This window comes from Mus musculus, chromosome 13 (genome assembly GCF_000001635.26).
Source record: "Mus musculus strain C57BL/6J chromosome 13, GRCm38.p6 C57BL/6J".
Lineage (NCBI taxonomy): Eukaryota > Metazoa > Chordata > Mammalia > Rodentia > Muridae > Mus > Mus musculus.
The window spans coordinates 95,763,489-95,786,831 of record NC_000079.6 but is presented as its reverse complement, the minus strand read 5'-3'; the positions used below and the strand labels follow the sequence as shown (position 1 = coordinate 95,786,831).

The 23,343-nt window shown below is 45.1% G+C and overlaps 1 protein-coding gene and 1 long non-coding RNA gene across 5 annotated transcripts in view; one reads left to right on the top strand and one right to left on the bottom strand.

The window, feature by feature from the left end:
• Iqgap2 (IQ motif containing GTPase activating protein 2) overlaps positions 1-23,343 on the top strand; it is a 265,104-nt gene that overhangs the window by 105,449 nt on the left and 136,312 nt on the right. The window lies entirely within an intron of this gene.
• Gm32702 lies at positions 8,872-22,975 on the bottom strand. 3 transcript variants are annotated; one of them, XR_003950695.1, is made up of 4 exons: positions 21,658-21,909; positions 21,331-21,383; positions 12,050-12,110; positions 8,872-11,515 (listed from the first exon to the last, which is right to left on the bottom strand). It is a non-coding gene; the product is annotated as a predicted gene, 32702 (long non-coding RNA). The 3 variants fall into 3 exon arrangements; XR_382767.3 differs by lacking the exon at positions 12,050-12,110 and having other exon boundaries at positions 21,599-22,975; XR_382768.3 differs by lacking the exon at positions 12,050-12,110 and having other exon boundaries at positions 21,658-21,901.

Sequence of the window (23,343 nt, the reverse complement as noted above, 5' to 3'; positions counted from 1 at the left end):
GAGGATTTGGGGTTCTCTTCCCAACACTTACACTGTGACACACAACCATCTGTAACTCTTGTTCTAGGGGATATGACACTTCCTTCTGACTTCCTTGGTCAATAGACACATATATACATACATACTTGTAGGCACACATTCACACATATAAAATGAGGTAGATCTTTTAAAAAGGCACTGGGGGACTGGAGAGATAGCTCACTTGTTAGGACACTGCCTACTCTTGCAGAGGTCCTGCCGTGGGTTCAATATCCAACAGCCACATGTTAGCTCACAACCATCTGTAACTCCAGTCCTAGGGGATCTGATGTCATCTTCTAGCCTCCACAGGTTCCAGTCATGCAAGTGATAGACAGACAGACAGACATGGAGGCAAAACACTCTTACACAAACTAAAACACTTTTCAGTTAAGCACTAGCTGGGGGGGGGAGGAGCTTTGGTAATAGTATTGGCTAAGATTTAACCAGCAGTAGGGGACAGCTTGAGCTCATGGGTCAAGCAGAGGCTAATAGGAAGCTGAAGAGAATACGGAACACCAAGAAGGGCAGCACTTTCAAGGGACCAGTATGATGTAGAAAGACGTTTGGGAGATGTCAGAATGTGTATGGATGATGTCTGATTAATTTCTTTGTTTTTCATGAAGCTGGTTTGATCAACGATTTGTGAACTAAGGGACATTGTGAATTAGTTATCTTTAAATTTGCCAAGTGATTTGTCACGGAACCTCACATTGTTAGCGATAACATGTACAGATAGGAGAGATAATTTTTATTTATTATGTCATTTAACAACTCCATCCATGTATATGACATATTCTGGCTACTCTCGTCCCCCCCCCCCCATTAACCCCTCCTCCTCCCTACCTACCCCTTTTCCAGATATATGAGTTTTGGTTCTGTTGTGTGAGCCATTTAATTTAACCAAGGCTATCTGTGTGAGCATTAGCTTGGGACTGGCTATCCACTGGAGGTTGATGGGTACCACTAAGTGGATACCCAGTGGGAGGCTCTGACTCCTTCCTTGAATCCATCCATAGGGAGTAGTTCAGCCATGAGGGGTAGGATCTTCTGAGTCTTTCCTCCAACCTTGCCTGGCTGTGGATGGGGCCCTTCCTGTGCAAAGCCAGTGGATGGGGCCATTCCTGTGCAAAGCCAGTGGATGGGGCCATTCCTGTGCAAAGCCAGCGCACTCATGCATGCTCGTTGAGAGTCTATGAGAGCCGTGACTGTGCATTGCACAGAAGCTGCATATCGCTGCTTTTATTCCCTATTTTCCAGCTCTTACAATCTTCCAGATCCCACTTGGGCAGTGTTCCTGAGCCTCGGAGGGGAAGGTATAAATGCCTGGTTTAAGGCTGTGTGCTCGGCAGCCACCTAGTCTCAGCATCTGTTATTGTATGCTACCATCATTATCCATGTTTGTATCTTTCTAAACATTTCCTATGTGTTTATATGCATAAGTGTTCATAAAGTCTGCTGCTTAATATAAACCACATGGGTTGTAATTAAAATCGCTTCCCCACCCCCATCCACACTGTACATCTTGGGGAACACAGGTCAACATCTTTATTTCATCAGTTTCCTGGGTAGGGAGGTGGGAGAGTGATATAAAGGAACTAGAAAATCTTTCCACAACTTGTGTTGTGCTGAGTGGCCTCCCAAGTTACATACTTGATTAAAGTTTGCTGCCAACTCAAGGGACTCTCATGAGGGTACTGTAAAGATTCTCTAACTCCTTCCCGTCTCAGTATGGAGGTACAGTGGCCTTGTCCCCAGTTCTGCCTCCTGAGGTCACATTGCCCCTCTAAACAGTCCTAAAGGACCAGCCCTACCCCCTCTTTTGGCTCATTCTGTTCTATGTATCACACATCAATCCATTTTCTCTACTAGACCCTGCCAGGCCGAAGCAGCTGCTCTTTTCCATCATTCCTTGGCTGCCAAGGCAGCTAGCTACCCTTCTTCTTACGTTCTAGAATTCTAGAGAAGTCAACACTAGCTCTGTGTCACCCTATATGTGAGGGACTCAACTGGAAGGCCTTACTGATCCAATAAAACTCTAACCATGGGATGAAACACTGATGCCCCCATTTGTCCTCTCTCAGCTCTTTTGTCTGGGCCTCCACTGCAGGCAAGGGGCTCACGCTCTGGCTTCCAGCCCTCTCACTTTTGTACATTTCTAGGGAAGACTGGTAACCCTGGGATCCAGGTCACTAGGCTCTTGTGGCATCACCAGAGCTTCCAGTGTAGCAACTGGCTACCTGTGTGTGAGTTTTTCTTTACACTAGAAACTTACACGTTGTGGAAAATATTCAGTCCCAACCCAGAATTTCTACGCCACCTTTGATCATTCGGTTCCCAAATAAAAGACATACAACTTTTATTATTTATATATCAGCACTAGAGCTGTACAGATATCTATTCTCTATTAAACCTATTTCCTATCAATAACCCTGAGTTATTATTTACTATGTTACTCTGGGCTGCTCTTAACTCGTTGGCCACCCTCATTGGCCATGTTTTCATGATCCCAACTTATGTCATCTTTCTTCTCTCCCACCTTCCTCTCCCCCTCATAGTCTTACCCCTAGCCCAGGAACCCATGACCCTGCCTAGCTTTCTTTTGCCCAGTTATTGGCTGTAGGCTTCTTTATTCATCAATCAGGGAATTGGTGAATATAACTTGGAAATTGGAAAGTAATTTGGGGGACATGGTTATATAGCTTCCCTTGGGTCTTTGTGCAGACTCTTATCCCTGGGGGCAATCAGACCTTGGGGGCAGGGGCTGTATTTACAATATAAGCAAAAGCCAAACCTCAACACTTACAGGTGAGATTCTTGGATCACAGGGATCATATAATGGAAGGCCCTTACATCCCTCACCAATAAGGTCTTATGCATATGCCACACGGATCCCAGAACTTTAGAAAGTTGATGTTGAGGTTTCTCGCCAGTCTTTCAAAGAACACAACTCTACATGCATCTCACTATTTCATCTTCTTTTTTAAATTTACAAAGTAGTTCTTCCTGTATTTACTAAGCATTTTAATCCTTTCCTTTGTGTGTGTGTGTGTGTGTGTGTGTGTGTGTGAACTACCTATTAATATTATTTGACCAACTTTAAAATTTTTTAACTTTATAGCATGTGTGTGCATGTGCATGCCATGGCATGCATATAGAGGTCAGAGGACAGCTTGATGGAGTCTGTCGTCTCCTCCTTCCCTTATGTGGGTTCTGGGGTCCAGCCCAGGCCATCAAGCTTGGAACTTTTACTCATTGGGCCAACTTGCAGACCATGCTTTTATTTATTCTTTAAAATAGAAATTCAGTAACCCAACCCTTTCAGCACTATTTGGATGTCAGGACTCATCTCTGATTGCTCTGTCCCCCTGGGGAAATGAGTCAGAAGACGGAGCCTTTCAAGAGACGTACAAAATATAAAGTTCCTTAAGTTGAAGAGCTAGAAGAGTGCACAGAAAGACAGATATAACACACAGGTTACCTGCCAGTGCCACACAGGGAAGACTGGCATCTGTCCAACTTGATGGCTCTGGGTCCTTTGAAATCAGACCCTTTCATGGTCATCTGTAGAAGGCTGAGTTGGTGTGTCTTTGTCCCCATGCGGAGAGCAGAATGTAAGGACACCTTCAGTGCTCACCAAACCTTGTCCCTTCTGTCATTTTCAATGACTGGGGCCCTGATATTTGCATAGTGATTCAGCAGTGGGCAGGCTCGATGCTTGGATAATTTGGTTGAGATAAGCTCCTGGTGTAAGCTTTTCAAAGGTTAACAGAAGCCTGATTTGAGTGCCCTAGTGCACAGAGGTTTCTAGGGACTTCTGATTGTCTAAAACCCTCATATAGAGCTGGGTTATAATAGTGGAATTTCAGAGAGACCCACAGGGCCAGTTAGGGACAGTTGACATTAAACACTGCAAAATTCCAAAGTGCAGACAGCTTGGCAAGTGTAAGTTCGGGTGCATTCTGTTCGGGACTCGGTTTTTTTCCCCTTCAATAGTGCCTTTGTCCTTCTGCTAAAGGTCAGACTGGAGTTGTCAGGTCCTCGTGTTCCCTTCCCAGAGTTACTAAGGAACAGGGTCGATGGGTTGGTTGATTCAGTGTTTATGTTCTCATCCACCTAACACGAGGCCGGATTTTACAGATTTGGCAGTATACGCGAATGGTTCCATTTTCCAGCTCCTCATGAGCAGATGCGGGTTCTGAAGTCACTGTGAACACTCATAGTGATCTGTGCCCACTTGACTGCTGGTCTCCTCGGCAGCAAGGTCAGCACTGTGGGCAGGGCCAGCCTGCGTCTTCCTTTAGAAGGCAGCAGAGTTGGAGTCCCAGGCTGCTATCTGGACCATGGGTGTTCAACTCGGATGATGTAGCTTGGTAATGTGGGTGCAGCCATTCCCTGGCAGGGCTGTTAGGTGAAGGAGCACATATTGCCTGCTTCCCAGTGCATACGGGGCATGTGCTAACTTACCCGGGAGAATTAGGCTTGGGTACAGAACTCTGAGTCAGGGCCTCTACTCTCGCTCTTTTCAGACCATGAGAAATGTCGAGAAGCCCTGCTTCAGACAGAGGCCACCAAGGACCCACAGCTGACCTCTGACTTCCTCAAGCTACTGGAAAGTCCTGGTGGACAGTCCTCAAACACACAGCTTTGTGAGGGAGCTAGCAGTGGACGTGTATATACCCCTGGTGATCGTGTCAGTGATTCCTTAAGCCTCGCTTAGTTTGTTGGGGTGACAACATAAGCGAGAATTGATCTTCCCTGGGCATAGCTTCCAGCTGTATTTGTTTAGTACCTCCTTTCGAAGTTCCTGGGCACATTATAAAAGTCCTCAGCGGCCAGGTGTGGTGGGTCATACCTGGTATCCCAGGATGCACAAAGCTGTCCCACAAAGCCATGAGTTTGGAACTAGCCTGAAGTACAGAATTAGACTCTGTCTCCAAACAAACTCCTCAGCTTGCATCTAATGCAGCCTCAACCCCACCCCCACTTCTACTCCTTGTTTCTAAGCTTTAGCTCTGGGGTGCAGGGGCAGAGAGGAGAGTCTGGGGGACCGGAACCAGAACCAGGGAGACATTTGACTCACTGAGTAGTAGTTAGGACCTCTTGCCAGTCTCTGCTTCTGTAGGCTTTGTTCTGATGCTGAAGGGCTGTGTGTGTGTGTGTTTGCTCGATTGTGTGCGTGAGTCCCCTGGGGCTGCTTAGTGGCACCCCTCTTCCTCTCTCAAGAAGTTATTCTGAGGTTAAACAAGGTCCCCCTTACACCGCTAGGTATTAATGCCACATTTGTGCCTCCAGCTCCTCCTGAGTAAGGGTCTTTTTTGTTTGTTTGTTTGTTTGTTTGTTTGATCAGTAGCTTTTCTCCTTTGAGTGAGGGTCTTTTTGTGATGAGCTGCTGCCTGGAAACCCTGAAGTTCTTACCCTCTCAACCTCTCTTCAAAAAGCAGTCCTGTTCACTGCTGTGGTCTGTGCTCTGCCCAAGGCTCAGAGCCCTAGGATGGAATGGTATTCTTCTTTCAGGGAAATCCACACCCCGGCAATTTGCATAGGGATCCTCCCCTGAGCTTTCCCCCTTCTAAACATCTAGTTCAAAACTGGATCCCAGCCTTGTGGCTTGGGTATCCCCCCAACCCATGGGAAGGAAGTTAAATTGTCTCAACTCTCTCACAGTAGCTAAAGTAGCCATCTTCCCCCTGGGGGAGAGCATTGGGGGGTGGGGGAGGCAATGTCCCCAGAGGTTCTTTTGGAAACTGTCCCATGGTCCTGACTTATTGAGAGGTGATCAGGGCTGGATTAGAAACTTTCCGTCCCCACCAGGCCATCAACCAATCTTTCTTTCTTTGGGTTTTGGGTAGGAGCATGAGGAACTATCAAGAATTGGACTATTCCTCTTGGTGTGCTGGAGGGGATGGTATCCATCCTCAATACTGTCAGCTTCGGGCTTGGCTGTAATTCCAATAAGGAAGAAGTTCCACTCAGTAGTGTCCCTTTTACATTGGTGGTGCTCTCTGTCATTACTTGAACTTAGTGTCAGGAATGTGCCCCTGTACATCCTTTCCTGTTATCAGAGAGGGCAGGCCCAAGCTGCCACTCATGACTACTCATGCAGAATTTGAACACAGGGCTTCCAAGGGTGTCTAGGTTGAGGAAGATGCTAAAGATGTTAAATTGTCTCAACTCTCTCACAGTAGCTAGAGTAGCCATCTTCTCACTACAGCATTATTTTTTTTTACAGCATTATTTTAATTGCCTGTAAGAATAGGAGATTCACGTTTCTCCAGGTTTCCTTTGAGTTCTTCCTACTGACTCGCTGCCAGGAGTTCCAAAGGTGTGTGTTCTCTTGGGCAGACTTCTCCAGGCAATGCCCCCTGCACTCACCTAAGAAAGCCGCAAATCCACTGACCTTGGATAGGCTCACTTTAAATAGCAGAGATGACAACTGTGTGGGAATCGGTCTCTGGGAAACTATAGTCTAGTTCATTTATTCAGCAGATAGAGAGAGAAGGGGAATGGAGTGTGACTCTCCAGTTATTGGCTCCCAAGGGAGCTACCTGGCAGCTGCTTGGAACTTAGGTCACACAGAGGGAGCACTCCAGCTGCCTGGAGTGGCCAGGCCCAAGGTCCAGGTTCAGGCAGGAAGGAAAGAGGGCAGGAGCGTTTAGGTGTCGCCGAATTCTCAGCAACATTTATTGTGTCAGCTTGCTCTGTTTAAGTCAGCTACACCAATGCAGGCGCAGTGCTGTCTCAGTGGAGTTTTGACGTATTCCTGGATTTCTCTCCTTTAGTTTGATCAAGTTTCTCTCAGTGTACTTTTACCAGTAAGAAAGCTATAGTTTTCAAGAAAGTGCTGGAGAGAACAACTCGTCCCCCTGTGAACCCAGGACCAACTTGTACCTATATGAAAATGAGTCCATAGACAGAGTGGGAGGGAAGGGGAGAGGAGAGAAGGGGAGAGGGAAAAGAGAGAACACTATAAACGTTATTTCAGCACTCGGTGTTTAGCTGTGTCATCATTAGCTGAGAACTAGTAATGAGCATTTGAAAGCTGAACTCCCCAATTCAAAGGTTGTGTTCTACAAACTGTGTCTACGCACTCATGAGGAGGAGGGGCTGTCCCATGCAACCCCCACGCAGCCACGCAGCCCACTTACCTCCCTGCCTGGCTCGCCCCCACAGACAGGTATCTGTTTGCATATCCTGGGGGGGAGGTAGGTTTTCTGAGGCTAAAGTTAGTCTGGACTTATTCCAAATCATATAAATAATTTAGGTGATTAGATATGACTAATGCCTCTACTCTATATTGCTGCTCTGGACTTCTACCGACACGCTCCTCCACGATAAGCATCTCCAGCCGGCTCGTTCCCACGTGGGCCTCCAGCCTGGTGGCAGCAAGCCTTGAGCAGATCCGGCCTGTTGAAAATCACTTTACCTTTCTTTCCTCTTTCCTAGAATAATTTGAGCTTGTGTTTTAGAACCACCTTTGCACATGTGTTGTCCTTTAGGCAGGTGTCAAGAGGTGTCCATGGATGGGACCTGTAGCACTTGGTCTCCTGGTGTCCTTTAACTTTTTCTACTGAGTCCTTGCCATGAACCTGAAACTGTTGGGATGACCTAGTGGCCCTTTCCTTAGTCACCCTTCCTGCTGTCCTTCGGCACATGCTCTTAACATGTCTCCATTTCCCATCTGTAAAGAAAAGTGTGTGAGCACATGTGCCTGTCCAGGTAGTGTTCTGTGGCTTAAGAAATCTATGTCATGCGTATCTGTTGAGAAGAAGTAAGGTCCATGAATGTGTAGCTTGTGAATTAGCCCGGTTCGGCTCTTGCAGCTTATCCATAACCAGCATGAGGAAGTTGGGGGCGGGGAGGGGCATTGTGAAACCCAAGCTGAGCCCAGAACACCCTCGCAGCAGGATTTGTTATTGTACAGAGCTGGCTGCGCCATCCCTCAAGCCATGTTTCCTGAAACCTAAGAAGCCCGCGTAGAGTAGAGGTCTCTTATAACCAGCTCCTGTTCCCTCAAGCCTTCGTGTGACTGTCACATGGTCTCAGCCTTCTTCTGTGTGGTCACTAAATACCTTACTGAAGCTGAAGCCTGTGGGTGACACTGGGATTTACCTAAGGCTAGTCGGAGAAGCCTGGAGGTGATGGCAAACCTCCTACTCCGGCCGCTCTCAAAAGAGGGGCTCTTCTGCAGGCTTCTTCCCTGCAGAAACTCTTTTGGTCATTTCTCTATGCAATGGAGCTAGAAACCTTAGTGTCATGCATAAAGGTAATCCCCAGGGTGTGAGCACAGCACAGCACAATCTTTATCTTAGCCAGTTTCTTTGTGTGTGTGTGTGGGGGGCATTAATCCATCTGGGTTTTTTTTTCCTGGTCTGTCACTTTTCTCTTTTAAATTTGTTTATTTATACACAGAGACACACACATGGGCACACACACACACACAAACATACATACATACATACACACACACACACACACACACACACACACACGAGCGTGCGTGCACGTGTGTGCACATACACAGAATCAAAGCAGAGGTCTGAGGAGAGCTTATAGGAGTCATTCTCCTTCTGCCACATGGTTCCAGGAGTGGAGCTCATCCTGTCACTCTTGGCAGCAAGGACTTCCATCAGCTGAGCCATCTGGCTGGTCCTGACTTTTCTTTCTAACTAGGCATAGCATCCAGTTGTAGAGATGTCCTTTTGAACTTCTTATGACTTAGATGTTTATTTTCTGGTCACTTCTCTCAGAAGAAACCTGCTGCCTTTCCCCATGGGGTGGGGTGGAGAAGGTGCATATGGGCTTCCATTTCCTCTGTCTGTAAGAAGATGCCTCAAGAACAAATTTTCTTTCTGATGACTGCTTAATGCAGGCCAACGATGACATTGTAGATAAGGGACACAATACCTCATTGTCTGGAAAGTCTCCACATGGTGGAAGCTCTTGGTAAGAATCCATGGCAGTTAGCCACTAAGGTGTCAGGTCCTGGTTGAACTGTGCTAAAGAGACTTGTTTTGCCAGCTCCAGGCTGTGCCAGCCTTCCTCTCTGCTTTCATGACCTCTCAAAGCAGGTAGATGGTTAAAACAAACAAACAAATTACAACCACCACAACAACAAAAACCAACAACAACAAAAACTGACAGGAAAAAGCAGCCTATTAACTTACAGCAATATTAGATGATTTCCAAGGTGTGAGGCCTGTAGTCCCCCCAGGGCTCTTGCAGCCCAGCCCAGCTCAGAGTCTATACTCCCTGAGCCAAGATATATGGAGACTCCAGGGCAGAGACATGTGACAGAGAAGACACTCTCCAGGTGACTTTGGTCCCAGAAAGGTACTCTGGGTGGCAGGGCTGTCATTAATTATTAATCTCTATGTAAAATCAAGAAGTAGAAGCAGCTCACCCAGCAGTAAATGCTGCCCCCTGGTGAGCTGCTTCAGGTTGAGCTGCTTGGAGAGGCCTTGGGAAGGACGGGTAAGGAGAGCACGAATGGCTGGAGAGCAGGACCTGGCTGGCTTTGCTCTAGCTCAGATAAAAGGGGAACATTTTGCTTCTTTTTTATATCCTATGTGCAGGGTGGATAGCACCTTAATTAAGGGCTGTAACGGTTTATTTCCCATATCCACACATTTTTTTTTTGCATTTAAAAGGTCCAAAGGAAGGGCACACAGGGAAAAATCACGTCTTCATGCCCAGCTCACCTCATTAGTGAGCACACCTCCCAGTGTCTTTCATAGCCTACTAAGGAGAATGTTTGGATAGATATCTGTAACTATGGTGATAGATATTGAATGATGACCTCATACTGACGTAATGATGTGGTTGGCTCTCCATCTCTATGTGTCTTGTGCCTGTACATCCAACCACCCTTGGCTCAAGAATATTCCTGGGAAAGGATCCTCCAAACATAGATAGACTTTTCTTTTTAGAGTTCCCTAAGCCATGAACTATAAGCATGTATACTTACATCAGGTATTTAAAGTGTTCCAGAGGCAATTTAACATAAGGGAGAGGAGGCACCATGTAGATCCTTTTCATGTTTGCATATGCAAATATTTATATGTAAATATTTCATAGAAGTGAGTTGATCATCTATGGATTTGGGGATTCAGGAGTGTCCTGGAACTAATCCCTTATAGATACCAAGGGACAGTTGTGTATGAATGTGGCACATTCACATTACATAAAAGTCACCATGTAACCATAGTTATAGCCACACTACTATATGTAAAATCATATATAGTTAGGGTTCTACATGCACACATGCATAATGCATCATATATACATAGTCATGGACGGTTAGTATATCATGGTGTAATATAGTGGTATACACAGCAGGCAACATGATTAAATAGTTCTCAGTAATGACAGTTTTCTTCAGCCTGTCACCCTGCTTTTAAGCAGAAGGCCATTTAGAGCCTGGCACCCAACAGAAGCAGTGTCATATAAGGCAGCTGAGAACAGGAGGTGTGTCATGGGAGGGAGTGCCTACCGCTTTGACAGTGCAACATTTTACTCCACAAGCTGAAAGCCATGTCTGTCCCTGCTGGAGGATGCCAGGGGCAAAGGCTGAGCTGACCCACTCCTCAGAGCATCCTACAGGGACTCACTGTGTACACATGGCACGGATTCATGCTAGGCCCCTTAAAAGTGATTTCCTTTGACTCCTATTCCCCATGACATAAAAACTGTATCATCTACGTTGGTTCATCTTCTTGCAATGTTTCTTATATACCTGCATTTTTACTTATGCCAAGGTTTGGCCAGTCCATTCATTAGCAAACCCCTGAATTCTACCATCTTAACTCCAACTGTGCCATTTCATATGTGAATTCAAATAACAAAAACTTCACAAATGTTGCACTGTTTTATGTTTGCAACATCCCCTTGCCTCGGCTTTACTGTTACAAGTAAGAATGGTGTGTAGGGTTTCACCACGAAGTACAGTCCCTATCATTAGACTTGAAAGTTGCTTGTTTTTAAGTCTTTGTGATCAGTATTCTCAGACAGTTGGTTCTCAAAGCTGCTCTGTATTGTAGACTTTCTCCCATTTTTTAGCCAGATTAGATGCCCAGTTGGGAATTACAGAGTGAAAGAGAAATCTGTCTATGGCCCGGGATGCCAGTGGCCACATTCTGACCCTTGCAACCTCCCTGGAGACAATCACAAGCATCTATCTTCTATTTAAACCACACACACACACACACACACGTTTTATTTTTAGTGCATTGTGCTTAGAGCCGTTGCCATAGGAATTGATCTATCAAGTGTCACAGTGGTCAGCTGAGCAATGGGGAACTCCTGTTCTCTGTCTCTAGAACACGCTGTAGAGAGTACCATCTGCCACCTGCATTGTGCATCCTTTCTCTTCAGCCGTCCCACCTGGTGCTGGAGGCATCGGCTGAATCCTCTGTGCTTCTGCTCACAGATCGAGGCTGGCAGGAGTGTGGGTGTGCAGCCCTCCTCAAGCTGGCCTTTGTGAACTATGAACTTAGACCTGTGAATAAATGTGGAAAAAGAAAAAAAAATCGTAGTTGGATGCTATTTGTTCTTCATACATCTCCACTGAAGGGAAATTAAAAAGTGGCTGACTGCTTGGAAAGACTTTGTGTATCAGAGAAGGAGGGTGGCGGGGAGGAGAGTGGGCAGCATTTGCAAGAACATATGTTGGATTCTTTTCATTCTCCTCTTGGTGACAATGATTGATGGCATCTAGTGAGTCCCCATTTGTCACTTCCTTAGTACAGCTGGTAGTGGGGGTGGGGAAAATCAATAAGGACCCGGAAAGGACTTGGGATGTGGCTACGGGAGGAGGGGGCTGTGGCTATGGCATTAAAATCATCGCTCACACTTAAGTGTTTCAGCCCACCTGCCCTGAGCAGTTGTCTCTTTGTCCCTTAGACTGTTGAAGAAGCTATTCATGGCTGTCGTTTCGTTCTTCACCTCCAAGAGAGGGTTAACTTTGAACATAAGCACATGTTGTTGTTTAGAAGAGAGACAGAAGAGAGGAAGTGCTGGCTATAGCTTTTACCTGTTAACTTTCTTCCGTGCTCTGGCTTTTACTGTCTTTCTGCCATTCCAGAATGACCATGCTGTAACAAGTCCAAGTTGAAGAAGATTTACTTGGGAAAGAGATAGGTGACGGTCAAGTAGGACTCAGGGGTAGGGAGGAATTTGGTCGTATTAGTTGACAATCTTTGGAAGCATGTTGCACATTGCTTTCCTTTTCCTGCCTACCTTAGAGCAAAAAAAAAAAAAAAAAATAGGTTGGAAAGTGCAAGAAGGAAGATCGTATTTGGCTAGATGATATCCTCATGGCGCAAACAGACCCGGGAAAGAGAATCTGCTTCGTCCCATCCCAGGTTGTATTCACACCGTATTCCTGCAGTCGCTGTGCCAGGGAGCCACTGTGGTACTTTTGCCTCTTTCTTCGTTTCTCTTCCTCTGCACCTGCTATGGTTTTCTTACAGTATGGGAAGAGGTTTGCACTGCGAATGCCCCCTACACTTCAGTCTCAAGTGTAGCATTTCAGAGAACCCATAGGACACATTCGTACATTGGCGCACTTGTACTTGGAAGCTCTGGGGGCAGCATGTTTTCCTGTAGGGTGTTCAATGTCCCAGCAGCCTCCAACAAATGGACTTTTTAGCTTGTAGATATTGAGGGACCTATGGTCAGGCTGCTCCATGGAGGACAGTGTAGTGTGTCCTTTGGAGCATCTTTAAGCAGAGCTCAGCTTCCTGCTTTCTTTATCTCTTAAGCACCTGTTGCATGCTGGCCACTTTTTAACAGGATGATCCCATGCGTGTTATCCCTCTCCGTTTTGATGACGGCTCTGTGGCATAGCTGCATTAGACCCAAATTTCTCAAAGGGGGCACTGTGGCCAGGGAAGATTGTTGTGTCCCAAAGAGATCATGACTAAACTGCAGAAACATGTTTGAAGTCAGGTTTCCATGCATCTAAATCACGGAGCACATTTATACTCCACAAATGTTCCTAGAACAGCAGCTCTCAACTTTCCTAATGCTATGGCCCTTTTATACTGTACCTCATGTTTTGGTGACCCCCCACCATAAAATTATTTTTATTCCTACTATAATGTTGCTACCATTATGAATCATAATGTAAACATCTGATATGCTGAGTATCTGATATACAACCTCTGTGAAAGGGTCGTTCAACCTACAGGTTGAGAACCACTGTTCTAGAAACATCAGCTAATCGCAAATAGTGTGTTCAACTTAGGGTTGTATTAAAGGGGCCAGAACGCCTGGCTTTAGGAGAATGGAGTTTAGATCTGAGTCGTTTAGACAGGGCTTTGCCATGAGTGTCGGCTCAATCAGTAGTTAGTCCTAGGGAGTGAGCCTTAAGCCCTGCTCACCACACTAATCTTGAATGGTTTGTCAGAACAGAGTGGAGTGTGGCAAAGATGTGCCCCGCAGAGGTGACAGCCTGAATTTAAATCACAGCACCACTCTTTACTGGTTCTCTCAGCCTCTCTCTGCTTCCTGAGCTGCTATAAGAATACATCCCTGGAAGTGCCAACTACATGCTAAGTGTTAGCCAACATGCTAAGTGGGGATGGCACTTGTTTGTAATTGTCATTACTCTGTTATGAGTGTCTCATTCTAGAGAAAACCTGGCTGTCACAAACACAGGCAAATATTTACAGTACCTTATTCATTATCAGTGAAGGCTATAATTTGTAGACGGCAAGAGAATATGAGGTTGGATTCGCTGGGGATGGGCAGGTTGTGGCAAAAGAGGAGTTTGGCATAGACGTTTGCTAGCCTGATTGCTGCCTGGAGTCTGTGTGGCAGGGGCTGGTTCTAGGGCAGCTGAAATAGCTGCCATTTACTGGATGTGTTTCTATGTGCTGGACACGATAGCTCTGCTTCAGTAAACTCTCATCCACCCTCCTGTTATCCTCTATGTTACAAAGGAGGGAACTGAGATTGGCTCAGCCAAGGAAGGGGGACACAACTCACAAGAATTGAGCATTGGTCTAGCCTGATACATCTTACTCTGGAGCAGAGGTTCTCACTCTTCTTAACACTGCGACCTCATTTTGTGGTGACCGCCAACCATAAAATTATTTTCATTGCTACTTTATAACTGTAATTTTGCCACTGTTATGAACTGCAATGTAAGTATCTGATAAGCAGGATATCTGATATGTGACCCTTATGAAAGGGTTGGTTGACCACCCCAAGGGGTCGCCACCCACAGGTTAACAACCTCTACTCTGAAGTTTGTGCTGTGCACTTCTCAAGACAAACAAGATCCACATGGAGTGGCACTCTCAGTGGCAAGGTCCAACAAATAAATCAAAACCCTTAATAAAAATGTGAAATACTCCAGAAGCTAAAACTTTCTGGCATAATGCCCCATGGAAAATCCCCACTTGTCCTCATGTGTCAAGTGTCCATTACAGTTAAAATCCACACACCCCAAAAGTGCATAAAATTACCTTCAAGCTATATGGCGAAAGGGTAGGTGGAACATACAAGGGATTTGTGCTTAAACAAGGCTGAAGATCCAAGACCATGCTGCCTGTGTGTTGGTTTTCTTCTGTTGTTGCCCCATTCTCTTTCTAAGTTCCCTTTCTTATTAGACACCAGACAGACTAGATTACGACCCACCTTCAAGGCCTCATTTTAATTTATCGCTTTAAAGGTTCTCTTTCCAAATATCGTCAGGCTTTGAGATGGTTATGGCTTTGACGTATGATTGCAAACAGGTGTGCTTGGAGACCCTCAAGAACTCTGTTCTTTGAATAAGCAAAATGCATCGACGTGGGGCCTGAAGCACAGCTCACCTTGAAGGGTACTTACTACTGTTCTCGCAGAGGACCCAGTTCAGTTTCCAGCACCAGCATGGCAGGCAGCTCACACCAGTTCACAACTCCAGTTCCAGGGGAGCTACAGACAATTCCAGGGATTGATAGGCCAGTCTTTCCAGAGCATCCTTGCTTTTTTTTTTTTTTTCAATATGGATTAGCTATGTCTTTCTTTTCTTTTCTTTTTTTCTTTTTTTTTTTTTCTCCAATCTTCAAGTTCTCTTTAGTTTGGATTAACAATTTCTTTTTTTCACTTCTTTCATTTTTTTTTTTCCTTTTGTGCTTACCATAAATGAGAACCCAGGCCGCGCTTTCGGCACTTAGCAGTCTTCTCAACCGAACATCCATGGTGGTAATACAGAAAAGCTACCTTATACAAAATACCGGAATATGGTCAACCAAGGGCTTGCCCATTTGATAATGAAGACCTTTTACTGAATATGCAGCATCATTCTTCATGTCCATCTGAGACGTTTCCAAATCCTCTTTATACCTATATTTCTACCAGTGGCGTCTATTAGCATCTAACTGAGCCAGTGTTCCAAGGGACGGTGTTGGAAAATGTTTGCCAGGCTTAACAGGTTGTGCTAAATCATCTTCCTAAAGTCTAGTTGGTTCCTTACAAATATTAGAGCCATGTATATTCTCTCTCTCTCCCATTTATTTATGTATTCATTTAGTCATTTTACATCCCAGTCACTGTCACCCTCTCTCCCCCCACACAATCCTTCCCCATTCCCCCTCTCCTTCTCCTCTGAGAGGGTGAGGCCCCCCGGGGGATTCCCCACCATGACACATCAAGACTGCAGGGCTAGACACATCCTCTCCCACGGAGGCCAGACAAGGCAGACCAGTTAGGGGAATGGATTCCACAGACAGGCAACAGCTTTAGGGCCAGTCCCCACTCCAGTTGTTGGGGGACCTACATGAAGACTGAACTGTATATCTGCTACATATGGTCCAGGTCCAGCCCACATATACTCTTTGGTTGGTGGCTCAGTCTCTGAGAGCCCCCAAGGGTCCAGGTCTTTCTTACTTTTTTTTTTTTTTTTAATTTATTTATATATGAGCTTACTTTGTAGCCAAAGTTGGCCTCAAACGAGATTCCCCTGCCTCAGCTTTGAGAGTACTGGGCTTGCAGGTATGTCTCACCACAGCATCCCTACTGCTTCTGTTCTTGGCGTTTGTGTACCCATGCTTTAAAGAAATTAACTGGATTCCTATCACTTTCTTATGACAAACCAAGCAAGTTTTTTAAGAACGTCGGAAGGTGACCCATGGGTGCCCCTTAGTCCAGAGGTTTTCTACACACCCACGTTCCTCTGAGCGAATAATGCCGAGAGAGTTGTGGTGGCAGTTTTACATTGTCCAGCGGCTCATGAAAAAGTTATCCCTGGCTTCTTAATTTTGTATTTTTGATGTTTGTTTCTTTTTTTAACTTCCTATGGGGACAAAAGTTAAAGAGTGGCCAATTACTTTACATATAAAAGCAAAGAAGAGAGCTCTTTATGTTCTTTCTAAAGCAAAGCAGTTCTGTGTGCTGCTGCTGCTGCTGCTTCTAAACAATGGAGAAATAGATTTGAGACGCTTAAAAGTTCACGGGAAAAGGCGCCTCAAGAAGCAGGGGTTTTTGTAGGAAAAAAAAATAAACACATTTTCTGATCTTGGCCAGCAGTTCTACCTTGGGGACATTTATTCTGTCCATGACTGCATGAGAAAAATCAAAATTTATAGCTCGTGATTTCCTGAGTTGAAACCAAATCAAACGTCTCAGCTGTTTCATCTACCGTTCAAGGCACAGCGCAGGTCTTTGCCCTGGGAGTCTTGTAGGTTATTTTTTGTTTTACTTCTTTCTTTTGGCCTCTTGCGAGACAAAACAATGGTTTTGTTTGTTTGTTTGTTTGTTTTTTGTCTTTTGACCTTAATCCAAAGCTGGAAACCCTTTTCTTCTCACCTCCGTCCTGACTTGCCCCCCATCCCACCTTCTTGAGCTTCCTCTGCTCGCACCTACAATGTACAATGGCTGCATATGAGCTAGCACACCGAGCTGCCTCCAGCAAGGAGGCTGACTCCAAAGCCTCCTGCAGCCCTATGGTGGTGGTCATAAGCAGCTTTAACCTGTGAGGATTGGTGGTGGTAGTTTTGTTTTTAGGTTTTGTTGTAGTTGTTGTTTTGTTTTGTTTTGAAGACAGGGTCTGGCCATGTAGTCCTGGCTGCCCTGAAACTCAATGTGTAGACCAGGATGGCCTCAAATTCAGAGATCTGCCTGACTTTGCTTCCAAGAGCTGAGATTAAAGGCAGGCACCACCATGGCCAGCTTCAATCTGTATTTAGAAATGAGATGTTCACATGTTGGTGCTTTGGGCCAGGAAAAGTCATAAGTGGGAAGACCAGGAAAGCACAGGAAGGTCAGAGGCAGCAGAAGGGAGGTGGGCCAGGTCCAGTTTCAGTCCAGTTTCTGAGCCAATTTGATAGCATTTCTTGATAGCATGGAGAGTGCTGGCAACCTGGTTACTTGCCAGCTTTATACACTATCCATACATAAACCACAGACACGGTGGATCATTGCAGATGACCGGAAGATTTAGAAATAGACACTATTTTTATAGAAGATTGATCTGTCTGGTAGGTACCAAGACTAGGCAACAAATGTAATCTTTTTAACATACGGTGCTAAGATAAATGTATATACACATCCAAAAGAATCAAGATAGCCTCCCTCTCCTGTCACCGTATATGACTGCTTTAGAAAACAGGCATAAGAACCTAAAAGATAAACATAAAGCTACTGTATGCATTACTTATTGTCTTGTTGCTGTGAGAAAAACACTATAAGGAAGGGTTTATTGGGGCTTCAAGTTCCAGGGGATGTAGTGTATCGTGGCAGGGACAGTATGGTGGTCGGAGGTGCAGGAGGTAGCCGAACACACTGTGACACAGTCAGGAAGCAGGGGCTGCCTATATTCTACTTCTTTCTTCCTTTTTTGTCAGCCTGAGAGGACAGCCTGAGGAATGGTATTGCCTTAGCAGGGGGTGGGGGTGGGGAAGGGTGGGGGAGCAGGTGTTTTCCTACCTCATTTAACCTGCTCTAGATAACTCCTTATGAGATTTGTTTCTATGGTGATTTGCAATCTTACCAAGCTGTCCATTGAAATTAGCTATCATACCATATGACCTAGCAATTCTGCTCCTGGTAAAAACACGTTCAGTAATGTTTTGTATAAGTACTAACTCATAATGGCCAAAACATGAGGTGTAAGCCAGTGTGGACCACAAACTGAAGAGCGGATAGATAAAAGGTGATAGGTCTAACAATGGAATTTCCCAGTGAAGAAAGTTGGGAGAGGGTGAGAAATTGAGGGATAGATCCAGGAAAAGACTGGGGAGGAAATGAGGGGTGGCTGTGATCAGAACACCTTGTACACACGTATAAAACTCTCAAAGAGGCCAGGCAGTGGTGGCACACACCTTTAATCCCAGCACTTGGGAGGCAGAGGCAGGCGGGTTTCTGAGTTCGAGGCCAGCCTGGTCTATAGAGTTCCAGAACAGCCAGGGCTACACAGAGAAACCCTGTCTCAAAAAACCAAACCAAAAAAAAAAAAAAAAAAAAAAAAAACCTCCATGTGGGGCTGGAGAGCTGGCTCAGAGGTTAAGCTGGTTGCTCTTCCCGGAGGTCCTGAGTTCAATTCCCAGCAACCACATTGTGGCTCACAACCATCTGTAATGGGATCTGATGCCCTCTTCTGGTGTGTCTGAAGACAGCGACAGTGTACTCATATACATAAAATAAATAACTCTTAAAAAACAAGTCAAATCAAAACAAAACAAAAACCCTCCGTGGAAGGTTTGTATGAGCCAGGCCCTTGAGTGGGTGGCCATCATCCCTGTGCAGCACATGCCAGCTCTACCAGTCACAATGGTCTGGGATACAGACCCCGTGCAGGACCTACACAGCCATCTCCTAGCCTTTGGGTTGAACAATATAGTGTCTGTATGTGAAGTTCTCATCCATACACTTTAACGAGATAGATCACAGGGATATTTACCTGGAGATGACACTCATTCTTTATAGATGTGCACATCTCTGTTTCTTCTTCATTATGAAGTATTTTCATACTTTCATATCATATCAATTTTCCCAACCTGATTCTGTTAGCAAAACCTGCCACTTGTCCCAGATGAATGGGCTTCTGTGTGTTGACCATTTATTTATTTTTTTTAATTTTTTTTTATGTATATGAGTATGCTGTAGCTCTCCTCAGACACACCAGAATTGGGCATCAGATCCTATTATAGATGGTTGTAAGCCACCATGTGGTTGCTGGAAATTGAACTCAGGACCTCTGGAAGAGCAGTCAGTGCTCTTAACTGCTAAGCCATCTCTTGACCATTTATTGACTGGTCATTAGTACCAGCTTCTGAGCTACATCTTCCCAGAAGCACTGTGAGACACACTGTAGGTTTGCGGCAGTCCCTGTCAGGCACTCTTTTCAGACAGTCTCTCAGCTTCACATGGCCAGCCTCTATCTTGTCCAGTTTGCTCCTTCAGGAGGTAGCCAGGACTATTGACCACGCCTGTTTCCAAGTGTGACAAATGGAGACCGAGCAAGTAGATAGCCCTCAAGAATCTCTCCTTCCACCAGTGATCTGGCTTATACGCTGGGAGGAGAGCACACTGCATTTCCAAACCATGGCATGCATGACTTCTGCTGTAGAAGAAGCTAAGAATAACTTGTTAACAAGCTGTGGCTCCTGGACTGCAGGGTGTGTTCTTCTGTTGGTGAGGTAGGGGAAGTTCACAGTTGGAAATACACTAGCAGAAGCCCTTGGCCACTTCAAATATGTGTCCTTGGGGTTTAAAGAGCTTCAAGAGAGCTAAGTTTTCTCAAGTAATTGTCAGGGTCCAAGAAATGCCAAAACTCATCCAATAGTGGTAACCCTAGCTCTGCCTTCCAGGCTGGACACAAAGACTGGGTGATATTCCCTATGAAGCATAAAATCCAGTATTTAAACAGCATTTTATAAGGTTCTGCAGTGTGACATGGTACTTGGCATTTTGTAACATGATACAGAAATTATCATTAAGTAAGTATATGTTGGGTGTACAGTGTTGTCTGTCTGTCTATCTCTATTTGTTGTTTTGAAGCAGATTCTGATGTACCCCAGGCTTACCCTGAATTCTCTATGTAGCCAAGGATGGCCTTACACTTCAGGTATTCCTACCTCTCCCTTCCAAATGCTGATATTACAGGCTTGAGCCACCCTAACCAATTTGTTCAGTTCTATGGATCAAACCCAGGGCTTCATTCATGCCAGACGGATGCTCTACCAACTGAGCAATATCCCTAGTTTACTGGATTGGTCCAGATTCTGAAAGGCTATAGCTAACCTAAGCTTTTTATATCCTCAGTATTTTAAGGCATTGGAATGCATATAAAAACAGTCAAAACAAGTACAATTACCTTCCTTTTTAAAGCAAGCTCAGATCTAAGATATTATACTTAGAGTTGGTTTTATTTTAGAATACTGGCCCCTTGCTCCCAGTTGTCAACATATCTCCCTGTATTCCACCTACCAGTTGTCAATATATTGTACCCCCATGCACCCCAATTACCAGGTTGTTACAAAGCACTTATATATTGCTATATGCAAAACAGTACTTTGCAGTGTAATTATTTGAAAACATAATTGGTTGAAAACAGATTGTATTTTGCTGTGAAATAGCTTGATGTTCTAATTAGTTTATCTAAGTTAGAAACCTGGTGCTGTAGTTTGGTGCAGAACGGACTTAGGGATCCGTGCCGGAGAGGCTCAGTCTCGGGGCATATCCACTGAGAAGTGCTCTACACCTGTGTTAGGAGACGCCTTGGTGTGTGTGGAGGGGTGGCACTGTGGGACAGACCCCTCCACAATGTCATCTCTCTGTTGTGTTTTCTGTCCATGAATTGAACAACTTGTTTCACCATACGCCCTCTGGCATTGCTATCTGGTACCCTTACAAGAAGTCTACCCCCATGGGTCGATCCAGTTTTGGACAGAAATCTCCGAAATTGAGCCAGAATATACCTTTTCTGTCTTTTTGTTTGTTTGTTTGTCCTACCCCTTTCTATTTTAGAGGCAGGATCTTGTTTGCTATGTTGCCCAGGCTGGCCTTGAGCTCTATCCTTCTGTCTCAGCCTCCAAAAGAGCTGGGATTACAAACTTTCACCACAGAACGCAGCCTTTTCTCTTTATAAGCTGTTTACATCGGGTGTTTTGTTATAGTGATGGAAAGCTAACTGGACTGACATGCTTGGTTTTGTACAGTGGCTTTTAACTTAGCCCATTTAAAAAACAAAAAACAAAAACAAAAACCAAAAACAAAAACTCAGCACTCTCTTCCTTTGTTTTCATTCCTTTTTCTTTCCAAGTCTGTAATCTTGGTTCAGGTTCATGAAGCAAGGTTCATGTATAAGAGATATCTCCCACTCACCTTGTGTCTGATCTGTAATCCTTCATTGCCCAGTTCCTCCAGCTCACAGGCCCCTGTGGTATTAGAACAGAGAAAGTCTTTACCGTTTATGTTTAGCAGACAGAGAAGAGGCCTGCCAGATGTCTGAGGCTGCAGAGCCTGTGTGTGCCGCTCTCCGGCTCAGAATATTGCACTTCCTTTTGACCCTTTGCCGAAGCTCTCCCCTCGCCCTGTCATGCTTAAACTGTTTCCTGTCCCCCTCCCCCTTTCCCAGTTCTCTCCATCTCACCCAGTCCCTCAGCAGTGTCTCGGAGGCATCTATTATACAGATTAATTGGTTGTAATTACCGCTGTCAACATGTCACGCCTCTTCTGTGAAGCTGCCAGGAGCTCCCCGCTTCCTGTGCAAACCGATGTCATCACTTCTCCCCCTGTGAGGCCCTCCAGAACCCAGCTTGTGATGTGTGTGTGTGTGTGTGTGTGTGTGTCTGTATATATAAATATATATATTATCTCCAAGGGTCCAGAGGCTTCTCTGAGCTTTCCCATGAGTCGGCCATGTTCCTTTTATGCTTAGAGATTGTCTAGTACTCGGGTGCACACTTCTTCCCTGCCTGCTCACATAGGCCAAGTCTGGGTCTTTATCCCATGCTAAAGTTTTCCCTGACTACTCCCGGGATAACCCCATGCTGCCCTTTATCCATCCCTGTGCCTTCTTATTGCATCCTACCATGTAGTAGTAGATACAGAGCCTCTCTTACACGGTTCTCTTGTTTTTCCTTGATATTGCATTGTGTGTGTGTGTGTGTGTGTGTGTGTGTGTGTGTGTATCTGTAATTATGTACATGTATGCATATATATCTTAAATATTTATATGTGTATATGTGCATACTTTGAAATGCTCCAGGAATCAGCCCAAGCTAAGCATTGAATTATAATTATTGCTCTAAAAACAAGAGTTTTTTTACTTACATTTTTCTTACTTATATTTTTACTTATATTTTAATTTTTCTCACATATTCTGTATTTATGTGCCTAATAGTCATCCAGTCATTCCTCCTTACTTATTAGGAGTTTATTGAGCTTTTCAAAGTTGTTGAAAGCCACAGCAGAACAGAAATGCCCAGCATGCACAGTTTGGGTGAGGCCAGGTGTTGGGATCACAGCACAGTGCTTCACTGTCTCCCACATGTTATGGGATCCGAGGCTGCTGTGTCCATAACCTCCAGGAACCTGCCTGTGCTGGGAGGTGTGGGGCTCACACCAACAGCTGGATTGGTGTGTGGATCAATGGCGTGCTGACAGGGCTGGGACTTTCCTTCTAAGAATGGCCAGTCTTCACAGGTGTGACCCAGGAAAAGACAGGTATGACCCAGGAGGGGACAGAGGAGCATTCAGTTCATACTTAGGATTTTCGACATGCAGTGTGTAACATGAGCTTGCCTGGCCTCCCTCCCACTGTGTGGCCTCAGGCCAGCAATGACCTTGGTGCTCTGCTGTCTGAAGTCCTGGCACAATGCCCTAAGATTTAATCTAATCTTTAAAAAAATAAAATGTTTTTAGAAGCCAATAGGTACTATATGCTCCTCCAAAATGTGGGTATGTTTAATGTACTCCAGTGTATTATTTAGGGAATCTAAGCCACTCACTAAATTTCCCATGGTCCTGCGTTTCCTTGTAGCTGCTCTGCACAGAGTCAGCTGCGCTCGCTGACTGTAGTACTTTAGACTGTACCCCTCAAGGCACAGCCTCTATAAGAATTGCCCAGCTCATAAGCCTTAAGTCTTTTTCTTTAATGTCAGCAGGACTAATTCTACCCTTACAAAAGGATTTGGCCTTTTCCCTGTCTCTGGCTCTGATGGGAATTGGCAAAGGTTTCGACAAAGGTGACTTTAACAAGCTCTGGCACCCAGTGAGTTCTGTGCCTCTAAACCAAACCCTCTCATTCACCTTCTGTCCTGAATCCTTGTTCTGCCCAGAAATCCTGAACTCAGAAAGATCTTTGAGGCCTGTTTTCTTCCACAGTGTCTCCAG